The sequence below is a fragment of the Pinus tabuliformis genome, chromosome 7, assembly GCF_031772625.1.
Source record: "Pinus tabuliformis cultivar Carrire ecotype Pingquan chromosome 7, CPIR1, whole genome shotgun sequence".
Classification (NCBI taxonomy): Eukaryota; Viridiplantae; Streptophyta; class Pinopsida; order Pinales; family Pinaceae; genus Pinus; species Pinus tabuliformis.
The window spans coordinates 386,507,933-386,519,836 of NC_142293.1; positions in this window are offsets into that span (position 1 = coordinate 386,507,933).

The window sequence follows — 11,904 nt, forward strand, 5'->3', positions numbered from 1 at the left end:
GGGCAAACATTTTATTCAAATTTTGCATTCTAAAAGAAGTTTTCACCTAAAAACATTTGATCCTTTAAGCTCTTAGTATATCCATAATTAAAATAGATCTATATTAATAGAAAAATAAATATTTGTATAAATCTTACATTTCATATAAATAATATAAATATAAAAAATATGGTACTTCAATTTTTATGTAATTATGTAATTTCATGTTTAAATAAAATATTTGAATTAATGATGTTGTAAAGTATGTCTTTAAATTTAGCAAACTATGATGGTGTGATTATTGATGAAACAAGATGACTTAGTCATGTTGGTAAAGATGTGTATATCCTAAAGTTTGTCAAGTTGAATAATCTTGGATTTTATGTGTTTTAGGTAAGTTGATCAAGTGACCATAGTTGTATATCTATTTTCCAAGCACATTTATTAACATGTATGAGAAAGTGTTATGTCAAGATAGATCAGCTTGAATTGTATAAAATAAAGGATTCACATGTATGTACTATGGGACATTATTAAAATAATTGTTGCTTGTTATGTAATTGTCACATGAATTGTCACTAAGTTTTTATTTGCTACAAATTTATTATATGTTTTGTGATAATTTAGTAAACTTTTTATTTTTTATTTTTAATATAAGCAAGAAGAAAGTTTGGGGAGTGAGAAATGTTATTGGGAAATTTCTAATGAAAATTTTATATGTAAAACGCAATTCTTTGTAAATATTTTTAGCATAAGATGTCATTGTTATGGTGTTGGTTCTCTTATTTATTTATATTTGAATTATTTTAGACAATATTTAATCATTTAAAAATGTTCAACATCATAAAAAGCATTGTATATAACTATGTCAAACTTAGCCAATATATTACAAAATGACTCCTCCTCATAAAATATATAAATTAAGAATACAAATAAATTTTAAATTAATTATAATAATTCAATAAATAAATGTTAAGAAATTCATCACATCAATACATAATAGGTTTTGTAAAAATTTTAAAATAAAAATATACAAAATTGTTCCAATCAAAATATCATATAAGAATTAATAACAAGAATTGTTTTGGAAACCATCTTTTTAATTTCATGAAATATTTTAAATTTTATTTATACTCCAAAGGATTTTCCAGGAATAATTTTAAATTTTGTTTATAATTTAAAAAAAATCAATTTAATAAATAGAAATATAGAAAATTTTAGAATAATTTTTACTACCAATTAAATTAATATAAATTTCACTTACAAATTAAAAAAAAACATGCCTTTTGTTTTAATAAAATTAATAAAAATATATACTATAACTTTTTTTTATAAAACTCGATAAAATAATTATAAATTTAATTTTCATTACCCATTTAAAAATTCTCTAATTTTTTTTTCCAAAACTTTAATAATTTAATTTGAGACCATCTAAAAATAATTTAGATTACCAGTCAATTTTTCCTATCATGTTCATAGTAATCATACTCTTTTTACCACAGAAAAAAGCATTACAAGTATTGTGGCCATGATTGGAAACAGAAAAGAAAAGTGATGCTAGCTTAACTATTTGCTTTGCGACAACTTTGTAGTTTTCGTTTATTCCTTCCATTTTTTTAATAAAATTAAGTTTTATTTTGAATTTATATTTGAGATTAGAATTTAATTAGTGTAGGCATTCCAAATATACGCACTCCAATTCTTTGTTCGATCCCCCTTGCAGAACGTTGGGGTGAGCAAGTGGTTGGTCACAGGTATCATATGCGATCTCTTCCAGCAATCTTAATAAGTGTTTAATAAAAAAAAACCAATTTTCAGCGCCATGAATCCAAGAAATATATAATATGGATCGAAACACTATCCCAGAATCCTAATTGTAATTAGGTCTGCAATATCTCTTGATAATTATTCAAGAATTTTATTATTTAATTATGATGGGAAAAGTTAAACGCTGATGTAAATATTTACTTTTATTTATGAGAAAATTTGTTGTTGCTAGTATTTTTTTGGGGTCGGTGTTAAGGATTTTAGTAGAAAACTTAACTCCTAATTAACAATTGGAATTAGTTATGTCTAAGAAGAGGGAAACAAAAGGAATTTTTATTTTTTTTAATTATTTAGCCAAAAGGTAAGGGCAGACAGAAAGAAATAAAATAAAATAAAAAGAGATGACTACAAATAAATGCCATGAAGTTGGTTTTGATTAAGAATATTGTTGGAGAGAAAGACAATGATTTTTAAGTGTAGTTATTGGGAGAGAAAGACAATGATTCTTAAGTGTAACAAGTGGACGAGAAACACTACTCAAACCCAAAAGAAATAAAGAGTTTAGGAGGAAATATTCCTTAAATTATTTGGGTGACATAGAGAAGTAGAGCTTAGGGGTAACTAGCTATGGAAGTCAACTTAAAGCTCAGAGGATTGTGAGAGTCCTTATCACATTTCCAAGAAGAGAGTAGATAGGTATTTTGTTTACTTTAGAGTATTTTTTAGTAAATTATGGCTGAGAAGATAGAAAAGACATTGAATTGGTATGTGTGAAATTATTATGAAAATGTAACTATGTATTTTATAGCATTATGGATGGGTATAGACTCTCAAAACGAGTCGATGTAGGTAAGGGTTTTTAATAAAAGAAAAATATTAATGCTTTAGTCAACCTTATTAGCTTGGTTTCTGTATCAATAATATAAGCATAGAGGGTGGTGTAATTCAAAGAAACTATCTAAAATAAATGTCTTTGAATACAATAAACTATAAATATTTAAAGGTTAAATGAAAGTATTTGAATATAGTAAAGGAGGCACTTATGATCATGCAATTAGACATAGAAAAAGCGTATGATAAGGTGAGCTGGATTTACATCAAAAAGGTCCTTGCCACTTTTGGGTTTGACCATGATTGGATCAGATGGGTTATGGCTTTGGTTACTTCACCCAAATTTTCAATTCAGTGAATGGCTCGCCCTTGGAGATCTTCACTCCTTCAAGAGGCCTGAGGCAGGGAGACCCACTCTCTCCCTTTCTTTTCATCTTTATGATGGAATGATTGGGCCGTACCATAAAAAAGGCTAAGGTTTTCGTAGAGATCAAGGGCCTTCAATTAACGGAGAATGGCCAAGCCTTAACTCATCAACAATTTGTGGATGACACCATGTTGCAGGGGATCCCCACAGTTAAGGAAGCTACAGCGTACAAAAAAATATTAAATAACTTTGCCTCAGCTTCAGTTATGGAAGTCAGTCTCTCCAAATCAAAATTTATTTTCTTTAATACTAATGTTGCCATTCAAAGAAACATCTCTAGAATTCTGGGCTTCCAAAGGGAGGCCCTCCCTTCAAAGTATTTGGGTATCCCCCTTACGGATAAGCCAATGAGCAAGGGTATCTCGGAGCCGATGCTCAATAAGATGCAGGACAAGATCAAAAGATGGAATTTTAGAGCACTGAACCTGGCTGGCAGATTGATTTTGCTGAAGACTGTTCTTCAACCCATCCCTATTTTCTTTTTATCTGCTCTGCCAGCTCCCAAAGAGATCTTGCATTAACTCAGGAACATTCAAAGATACTTTCTCTGGGGCAAGGAGGATATGAGAAAGAAATGGGCCCTTGTGTCTTGGGATAAATTCTGTAAACCCAAAAGTCAAGGAGGCCTAGGCTTAGATGATCAGGAGATTCTGAGTAATGTTTTAGGAGACAAACTCTGGTGGAGATGGGTTAAAGAGTGAGGGGTGCAATGGGCTAAAACTTGGAAGGAAAAGTATGCAAGCTTCTGGCAAACGATAGATCTCATCAGAATGTCAAGGAACATAAAAGGCTCTCGCATTTGGAATAAAGCATGGGACAATAGAAGTCTGGTTCAGAACAACAGCTTCTGGGAAATCAGAGGAGGAGAACAAGCTCTTTTCTAGGAAGATAAATTGCAGCAAGAACCGATGTTGTTGAGGGAGAACTTCATGAGCATCAAGCAGGATACAGATTCCCAGGGTCTAATTAGAGTCAGGGATTTCTGGAATCTTCCTCAAGTCACTGCAAAATGGAGAAGCTAGAGGAAAATAGAAAGTAGAGGGAATGGCCTCATAAAAGCAAAAACATAAGAACTCATGAACATTTTAGAACAATGGAAGATCTTGGTGGCAGAAGGGCAGGATCAGTTAAGATGGGGACAAAACAAAGAAGGCGTCTTTAACATCCATGAAGCAAAGAAAATCATCCTTAATATAGAACCCTGTCGTTTGGCAAAGTCCTGGCAAAAACTTTGGAGCCAGCAAGGGTGAATGAAGACCAAGCTGTTTATGTGGTTAGTTCATCACAAGAAAATATTAACTTGGGAAAACATTCAGAAGAGGGGGATCATGGGGCCATCTATATGCCTATTATGTGAGGCTCAAGAGGAGACAATGGAGCATATTCTCAACAATTGTACCTACAGCAACTGGTTATGGGATGCTTTCAACATAATTTTTCAAAAAACAGACAGAGACAAAGGTAGCATCATTAACACCCTTAAAAAGTGGAGAGAAAACTTTTCAAAGAATGAGATCCTTAATTTGGCCTGGACCTTAACTCCTAGCTTCATAATCTGGAATGTCTGGAAGGAAAGAAATAAAAGAATATTTAAGGATAAAAAAACTACTCCCCTTGGCCTAATGGAATTAATCTTAAAGCAGATTAAGGAAACTGTTTCCACCACTGTGCACAGGCATCCCCCAAATCCTCCCACTGCGCTGGAATTGAGAACTCTCAAGCAACTGGGTTTGCAGGAAATCATCCTCCACGGTCTTAGTAAAAAAGCAAGAGTGTTGGAGAAGGAAAAGGATTTCTAGCATCCTCCACCAAAAGGGTATCTAAAATGCAACATCGATGGGGCTTCAAAGGGCAACCCGGGGACTGCAGGTTATGGAGGTGTGTTAAGAGATGAAGAAGGAAAAATAATTTTCACTTTCCACTGCCACCTAGGCAAGGCCACCAATAACATGGCTGAATTAATGGCTTTGGAACAAGGTATAGAGTTGCTTAAACTCAATCATAGCTCGAATGTGCTCATCGAAGTAGATTCAGAGATCTCCATAAATGCAGTGAAGAAAATTAGCTATGGTACAACGCTGGAAAGGGTCTCAAAACATTGGAGGCTCATTCAAGTGTGCCAAAGAATCCAAAATCACCTACAGGGTCTTCGAACGGTTAGCTTCAATCATTTTCAGCGAAAGGCCAATAAACTGGCAGGTCTACTAGCCAACCAAGGAGTGATTAATTCTGATTGCAGAATCGAAATGAAATGGCAGGAGATGCCTCCAAGTAGGCTAAAAGCTATCTGTGATGCTCAAGCCACAGAGGACAAGGAAATTTACGATCACTGGGCTCGAGAGGCAAGAAATGATTATTAGTCATCACTTTTCCTTCTTTAAGGGAGTATTCCTCTTCCTTCCTGGTTTCTTAATTGAACCACAAAGGCGGGTTCAGTTTCTTAGCAGATGGTGGATCAGAGGTATTTACACAAGGGAGTCTTCGGGTAAAAGGTTGGATAGATCCACCGGGGATCTCCAGTTTTGCTGGTTCAATGTGAATGTCAGTGGCACTGTGAATATTGAAAGAGGTTCAAGGGCCGCAGAGAGGAGGGTGGCAATGGCTTGGCGCATCGGGGAAAAAAGGGTCGATACTGTGCATGGTCGGGAGTAGAGGATTTCTGGCGCACGCAAAACTAGTGTTCCTTCCCTTCTGTTCCCTTTACAACAACCCAAGTGGCTTTCAAGCGATCACGACTCCAAAAGGCGGAATATGGTTTTTCCCGTTTGGGAGCGATCACATCCGCGGTGTGCCATGTGGCAGTGGGGTCGGGAGGAAAACCGCCCCCCCCCCCCCCGCGAGTTATCCTTCATACATGTTGGCTAGTCCAATATTAATATCCACCATCGGATGGCTCTTGGTGACTCAACGGCTCAGATCAAATGCACAAGTTGGTGGTCCAGGGTGGTGCTGGATAGCACCACGTCAGTACGGTTTGGTCAGCAGCCCAGGGTTAATAAAGTAAGGTCTAAGGATTGTAATTAATTTGGTTGATTAGGGGTGGCAATTATGTCTTTCATGTAATGCCGAACCATCGTTTTAGAACTTGGGCTTTTATACCGTTCTTTCATGCCGACCACTCTTTGTTTTCTGTGGCCATGCCCAAACTCTTTGATTTTTCTTTTTGGAGAAAGGTAAAGTTTTTTGGTAGGGTGCTAGGCAAGGTTTGGCTTAGTTTTTACTCTCAGTCTTCGTCCCTAAAGGCTTGTTTGTATTCTATGTACTTTACTCTTTATTAATGAATTGAAAGGTCCGACTCTTGCATTAGCAAAAAAAAAGAAAGTATTTGAATATAGTAAACTATAAATATTTAAAGGTTGAATGTTACATATTGAGCCTAGGTTAGTTAGCCCACGAATTTGGTAGACAAGTTGGATGTCCAACTACGTAGTTGGGTATAAGTCTTGAAATCTAAATAGATAGGTATTAGAAAGAAAATATAAGCCCCATGATGGGCCCTGCTATGTCTTCTAGACTAATATGCTATAACAAAGAGTAACTTGTAGCTATATAAACTATTTCCCCATATATTCCTTTGTATAAAGTTGCATAACTATATAAACTATTTCCTCATATATTCCTTTGTATAAAGTTACGTACAAATATAAACATAATAACTAGAGATATATAAAAATATACCAGAGAAGATAACAAAATAATTACTCTTGGAATTGCTATATATTCTTATTACCCTTTCTCTCAAAAAGGTTTTTGAGAGAAATTTTGTACATTTAAATTGAAAATGAAATATTTCATCATATATTAAAATAAATTGTAACTGAAATAATAAAGTGTGCTCTTTCCCTATATTATAAATAGTAACACAAGCATATAAAGAAATTTATATAGGGAATACTCTATAAAAGAAAAAATACATATAAATATTAACATAAAGGTATTAAACAAAATGTTTACATAATATAGTTAAAGAAAATCATGTACATCAAGTTGCAAGAATAAAGGTATTAAACAAAATGTTTACATAATATAGTTAAAGAAAATCATGTACATCAAGTTGCAAGAATGTTTGTAAAAAAGCTGGGCCAAAGTTATGGCCAAATAGTATTCCACATAAAGATTTAAATTATATATATATATATATAGATCACTTTAATAATCCTTAAAATTTGTTATTATTAAATTTAGCTACTATTCACTCTAATTGGGGAGTTGAACATAATGAGTTACAACATTACTTTTCAGCTGTTTACGAACAAAATTATTTTTTAGTGAAATGGTACGGAGGCAACTTGCTATCCCCAAGAACATAATTATTTTCTGTGCTTCATGAATCTATGTCCTTCTTTTCTAGAAAAACTATGTTGGTTTTCCAAAAGACGGTACAATCTGCTTAAATACAAGAAAGAAATCTATCATTTGGAAAGAAAAATAAACAAGGAATTTCTACTAGTTTAGAAAAGAAAATTTTTATAACAATTTGATCATTGTATCTAATTTCAATAATTAATATATTTCTTATATATTTTGCATTACAAATTTTCAAATTTTGGAAAAAATGTCCATATTTCAATTTCTTGTTTGATATTCTCTAGAGGACTCATTCAAAGGTTATTTATTTATTTCCTTTATAATAAAAAGCCTTCTTTTGCTTAATACAAATAATTATAGTTGGATCTTAATAATTAATAGATTTTATTTTTTTAATATATTTTGCATTAAATAATTTCAAATTTTAGGCAAAAGTCAATATTTCAACTTGGTTATTTGATATTCTTTAGATGTAACATCTAAAACTTCACTTCTAATAAAAACTTTAGATAAACCATAAAATAAAATAAAAAATTCCGGCATACAACTACGGATTCACATCTATTAACGTTGTGTACAATGTTTGGCATATAACTATGGTTTCACATCTATTAAACATTATGTACAATCGCATCCACAGAAACATATATCACACCATGCTACTGCGTATGATGTAGGAGGATTTCGTTTATTGAGTTGCACAGGTGTTCAAGTGTCGTCATCAGTGTTCAGTGTCGTCGTCAATTCAATTAAGCTTCGACAGCTCGACAATGTTGGTTATGGATCAGGTTGTTCAGGTAATGTTTATGGTTTTCATGGTGTTTAGTTGATATGGGTTTGTACCTGACTGTCGACTTGTGTTCATCGACAGTTCCATCAGGATTGGTTGACGACATGTGCCTTGTCGTTCGTCTTCGCGGCTTTTGGTGTCGACCTAGGTGTCATCCGTTGTAGAGGTTGGATATGGTTTGTCGTCAGGTTCTCATCGCAACTGTGGTTTGTGTCGATGATATGCATTGGTATGCCATCATGCGACAAATGTCGCTAATGCCGCTTAATGACGAAAGATTGTCAAGGGTTGATAAAATTTATTTACTCAAAACCCTAATCTACATCTAAACCTAACCAAAACCATAATACAAACCTAAAGCCTAAAACCCTAGTCCTAAATCTATGTAACATGCATTGAAAAGTATTACAAAACTATGTATCAAACCTAGTTCTAAAACAAATACAAACCATTACTTAAAAACCTATTTTCCTATGCTAAGAACCTGAATTCTATAGCATAAAACCTTACCACAACACCCTTGACCTTTTCATTACATATTATAAATACATTGTAAATTATAATAACAATCCTAACCGCCATCCCTAGACCGTAGTGGGACCATTGTAATGTGAACAAGTGGACAATTCAATCTTAACCGCAACCCTAACCACGGAGTTTGACCGCGTCAGAACCACAATCACCATGTGATGAGTGTGTTAGCTTTGGAGTTAACTGCATCGCAGATGTTAGTTCCCTGACCGCTAACCATAACCGCGGCGGGAACTATGCCATGTGAACAACTGCGGGGACTCACCGTCAGGGTTAGTGGCACGTAGTTAGAACCGTTAGTAGCACCACCATTGGATAGCTGTCACATTCAAACCGCCATCGCTACGCTAGCTAGAACTGCCGAAGGGTAACTATGGAGTTGGTAGCCTGCGGTTAGACCGCAGTTATCACAACCAACAGCTAAGCCATCGCTCGCGGTTAGCGAACAACTCATGGTTTTGGAGTTTATCCAAAGTTTATTTTGGGTTTATATGATTTTTTTGTTAAAACTAATTCGAAGGTCATGTCCACCTACCCTAGGTGTCACTTTGTAACATAACCGAGCATCAAACCTGACCAGAATCAACCAAATACATCTAGAAACTAGCCCAAGCTAGTTTTCATGTACCTGTAGGCATTCAAAAGGTAGATTTTCCTTCATTGATCAGGAGAGTGGTTTTGATTCTTTTTTGCATATTCTAGAGGTCATAGGCAGTTTGTTTTCAGTGTTACAGGAGAATCCGGAGTTTGAATTGGAATCCCTAAGAGGTGTTGGAAAGATATTTCAGAAGGATACCTGATGATAGTGATCAGAAGTGCCTACATGCACATTCAAACTAATTAAATCTCTATGTGATCAACTCCTTATTTTCATTCCTAATAAAAATAGTCGCCCATCGTGAAAGCGAACTCGGAGACGTATTCCATCAGGGACGAACTCTGTCATCAATCTCATTGTCTGGTATCACAGTGTTTTTACTGTTTTCACTCCTAATATGCATCATTTTTATGATTAATCAGTTTTCGTAAAGTCTTCTTCCAAGCAGTTTCCTTGATTTCCGTAATTTCATCTCACATTCAATTCAATAATGGTTAATAAATACTACATCAGTTTAATTCTATGATCATTTCAGATCATATAATTTGGTATTATAGTAGGTTGCGTTTGTATAATTTGACATTGAATGTTAACCAGGTCAAAGTCGCAACGAGGAGAAGGAATCCTTGAGCAGATTGATCCAGAGATTGGAAAGTGACGAGTCGTTCATAAATTGACCATGTCAGGACCTGATGCACATGAAACAATGAAACTAAGATGAGTGTTGAAAAGTTTCAGCAGGCATTCTTAACTATGCAACAGACGTTGAGAGAATTGTATGAAGACAAGAAGGCGAGAGATGCAGCTTCTTCTTCAAATACATCGAAGAAGGACAAAGGTAAAGAGAAGGCTGATAAAACTCCTTCACCTCCATCATCTCCATCATCCTATTCTTCTTCTTCTTCTTCTTCCAGTGCAGAATCTGAAACGAAAAAGAAATCTAAGAAAACATCTCTTTTGAAACTTGATGTGCAATATGAGTTACCTGTTTATGATGGCGAGATGAATCCTAAAGAGTTAGATAACTGGATAAAGTAGTTAGAAGTGTATTGTCGCATTCATAACATTTCTAGCGATAAAACTAAAATTTAGTTAGGTACACTTAGCATGGGGGGAACAACCTTAATCTTGTGGGAAAGTAAAACTCAGCTATATGTAAAGCGTAAAGGAAAATTCATCTCGTCATGGTCTAAGTTTTTAATATCTCTTTGTAAATAGTTCTATCCTTTAGGATACATTCAACAAGTTGTTATTAATTGGCAGCATCTGAGGCAAGGTAACGGGCGGAGTGTTCAGGAGTTTACTGAGGAATTCAGAAAGATAGCAATGGCGCTTGGTATTTAAGTGTATACACATGAAACTTTGTTAAAATACGTCGGCAATTTACATTCATATTTGCAGCATACTTTATTGATGTTTAATCCTGATGACTTTGATGAGGTGTGTGTTCAGGCCATACATATTGAATCAGGTGGCAGACCATTCAAGTTTTCATCACAGTCATCCAAAGAGTTGGAGACCAAAGATTCTAGTGATAATAAGGGGAAGAACGTTTCGAAGAGAAGGAAATCGACGATCGTTCAGAAGGAAATAACTACTTGGTCTCATTGCTATAGAATCAGTCATGATGAATCGAAGTGCTGGAAACTTCATCCAGAAATTAAGACCAAAAATTTCCTTAAGGAGAAGGATGAAAAGAAGACCATTGTAGCAGTTCAACAAGATCTAGGTTCAGATTCAGGTGATGAAATGAGGATAACCGCCATGGTTATGATAGGTAAAACTTCTGACACTAGTTCAAGTTCGAAAACTATTGCATATTCTTCAAACATAAATCCTTCAAATGAGGATAAAAGAGTTGAATTGTTTAATATAAGGATAACTTCTAAGCATACAAAGATAGATACAATGTTTGACAGTGGATCACAGGCGAATTTAATCTATGAATATTTAGTTAAAAGTTTGGGTTTGGAAACATGGAATAATCCAAGACCTTACCCATTACGATGGCTAAATAAATCAACTCAGATAAAAGTCACCAAACTGGGTCGATTAAGATTTACCATTATAGCTAATAACATTGATGAAGTGGAATTAGATGTGGTTCCAGTAGACATATGTGGAGTTGTCTTAGGAAGTCCTTATCTTTATGATCACGATGCAGTATTTTACAGGAGAGAACATAAATATCACCTTAAGAAATATGGGGTTGAATTTATTGTGAGGGCACATCAAAACAAAAATCACTTGAATTCAGTTAATGTTAATCAGATGAAGCGATTAGTAATTTCAAACAAGTGGTTTTTAATCATGTGTGTAAAGGATCAACATAACAATCAACATGATTCTTGTTTATGTTATGAAACTCAACTTAATGATGGTTTGTTTAAAGAGATAGAAACAATTCAAGTTCTATGTAAAACCAAACATCTTATTCATAAGCATGGATTACAACATGAATTACAGTATGTGCCTAAAGCTCCTCTTCCTAATGTCAAAATGAATCAATTTAGTTTATGTTTGGAACTTGAAAGTTACAGGGATACATGGTCAATATTGGGGAAAGTCAGTGTTCAATTTCTCTTGCATTGTGTCGCCATGTCATGTCTCGAACAATTTGGAAACCTCTTTTCAAGTGGAGAGGAATTTTATTTGTTTTCATATCAAAGCCTT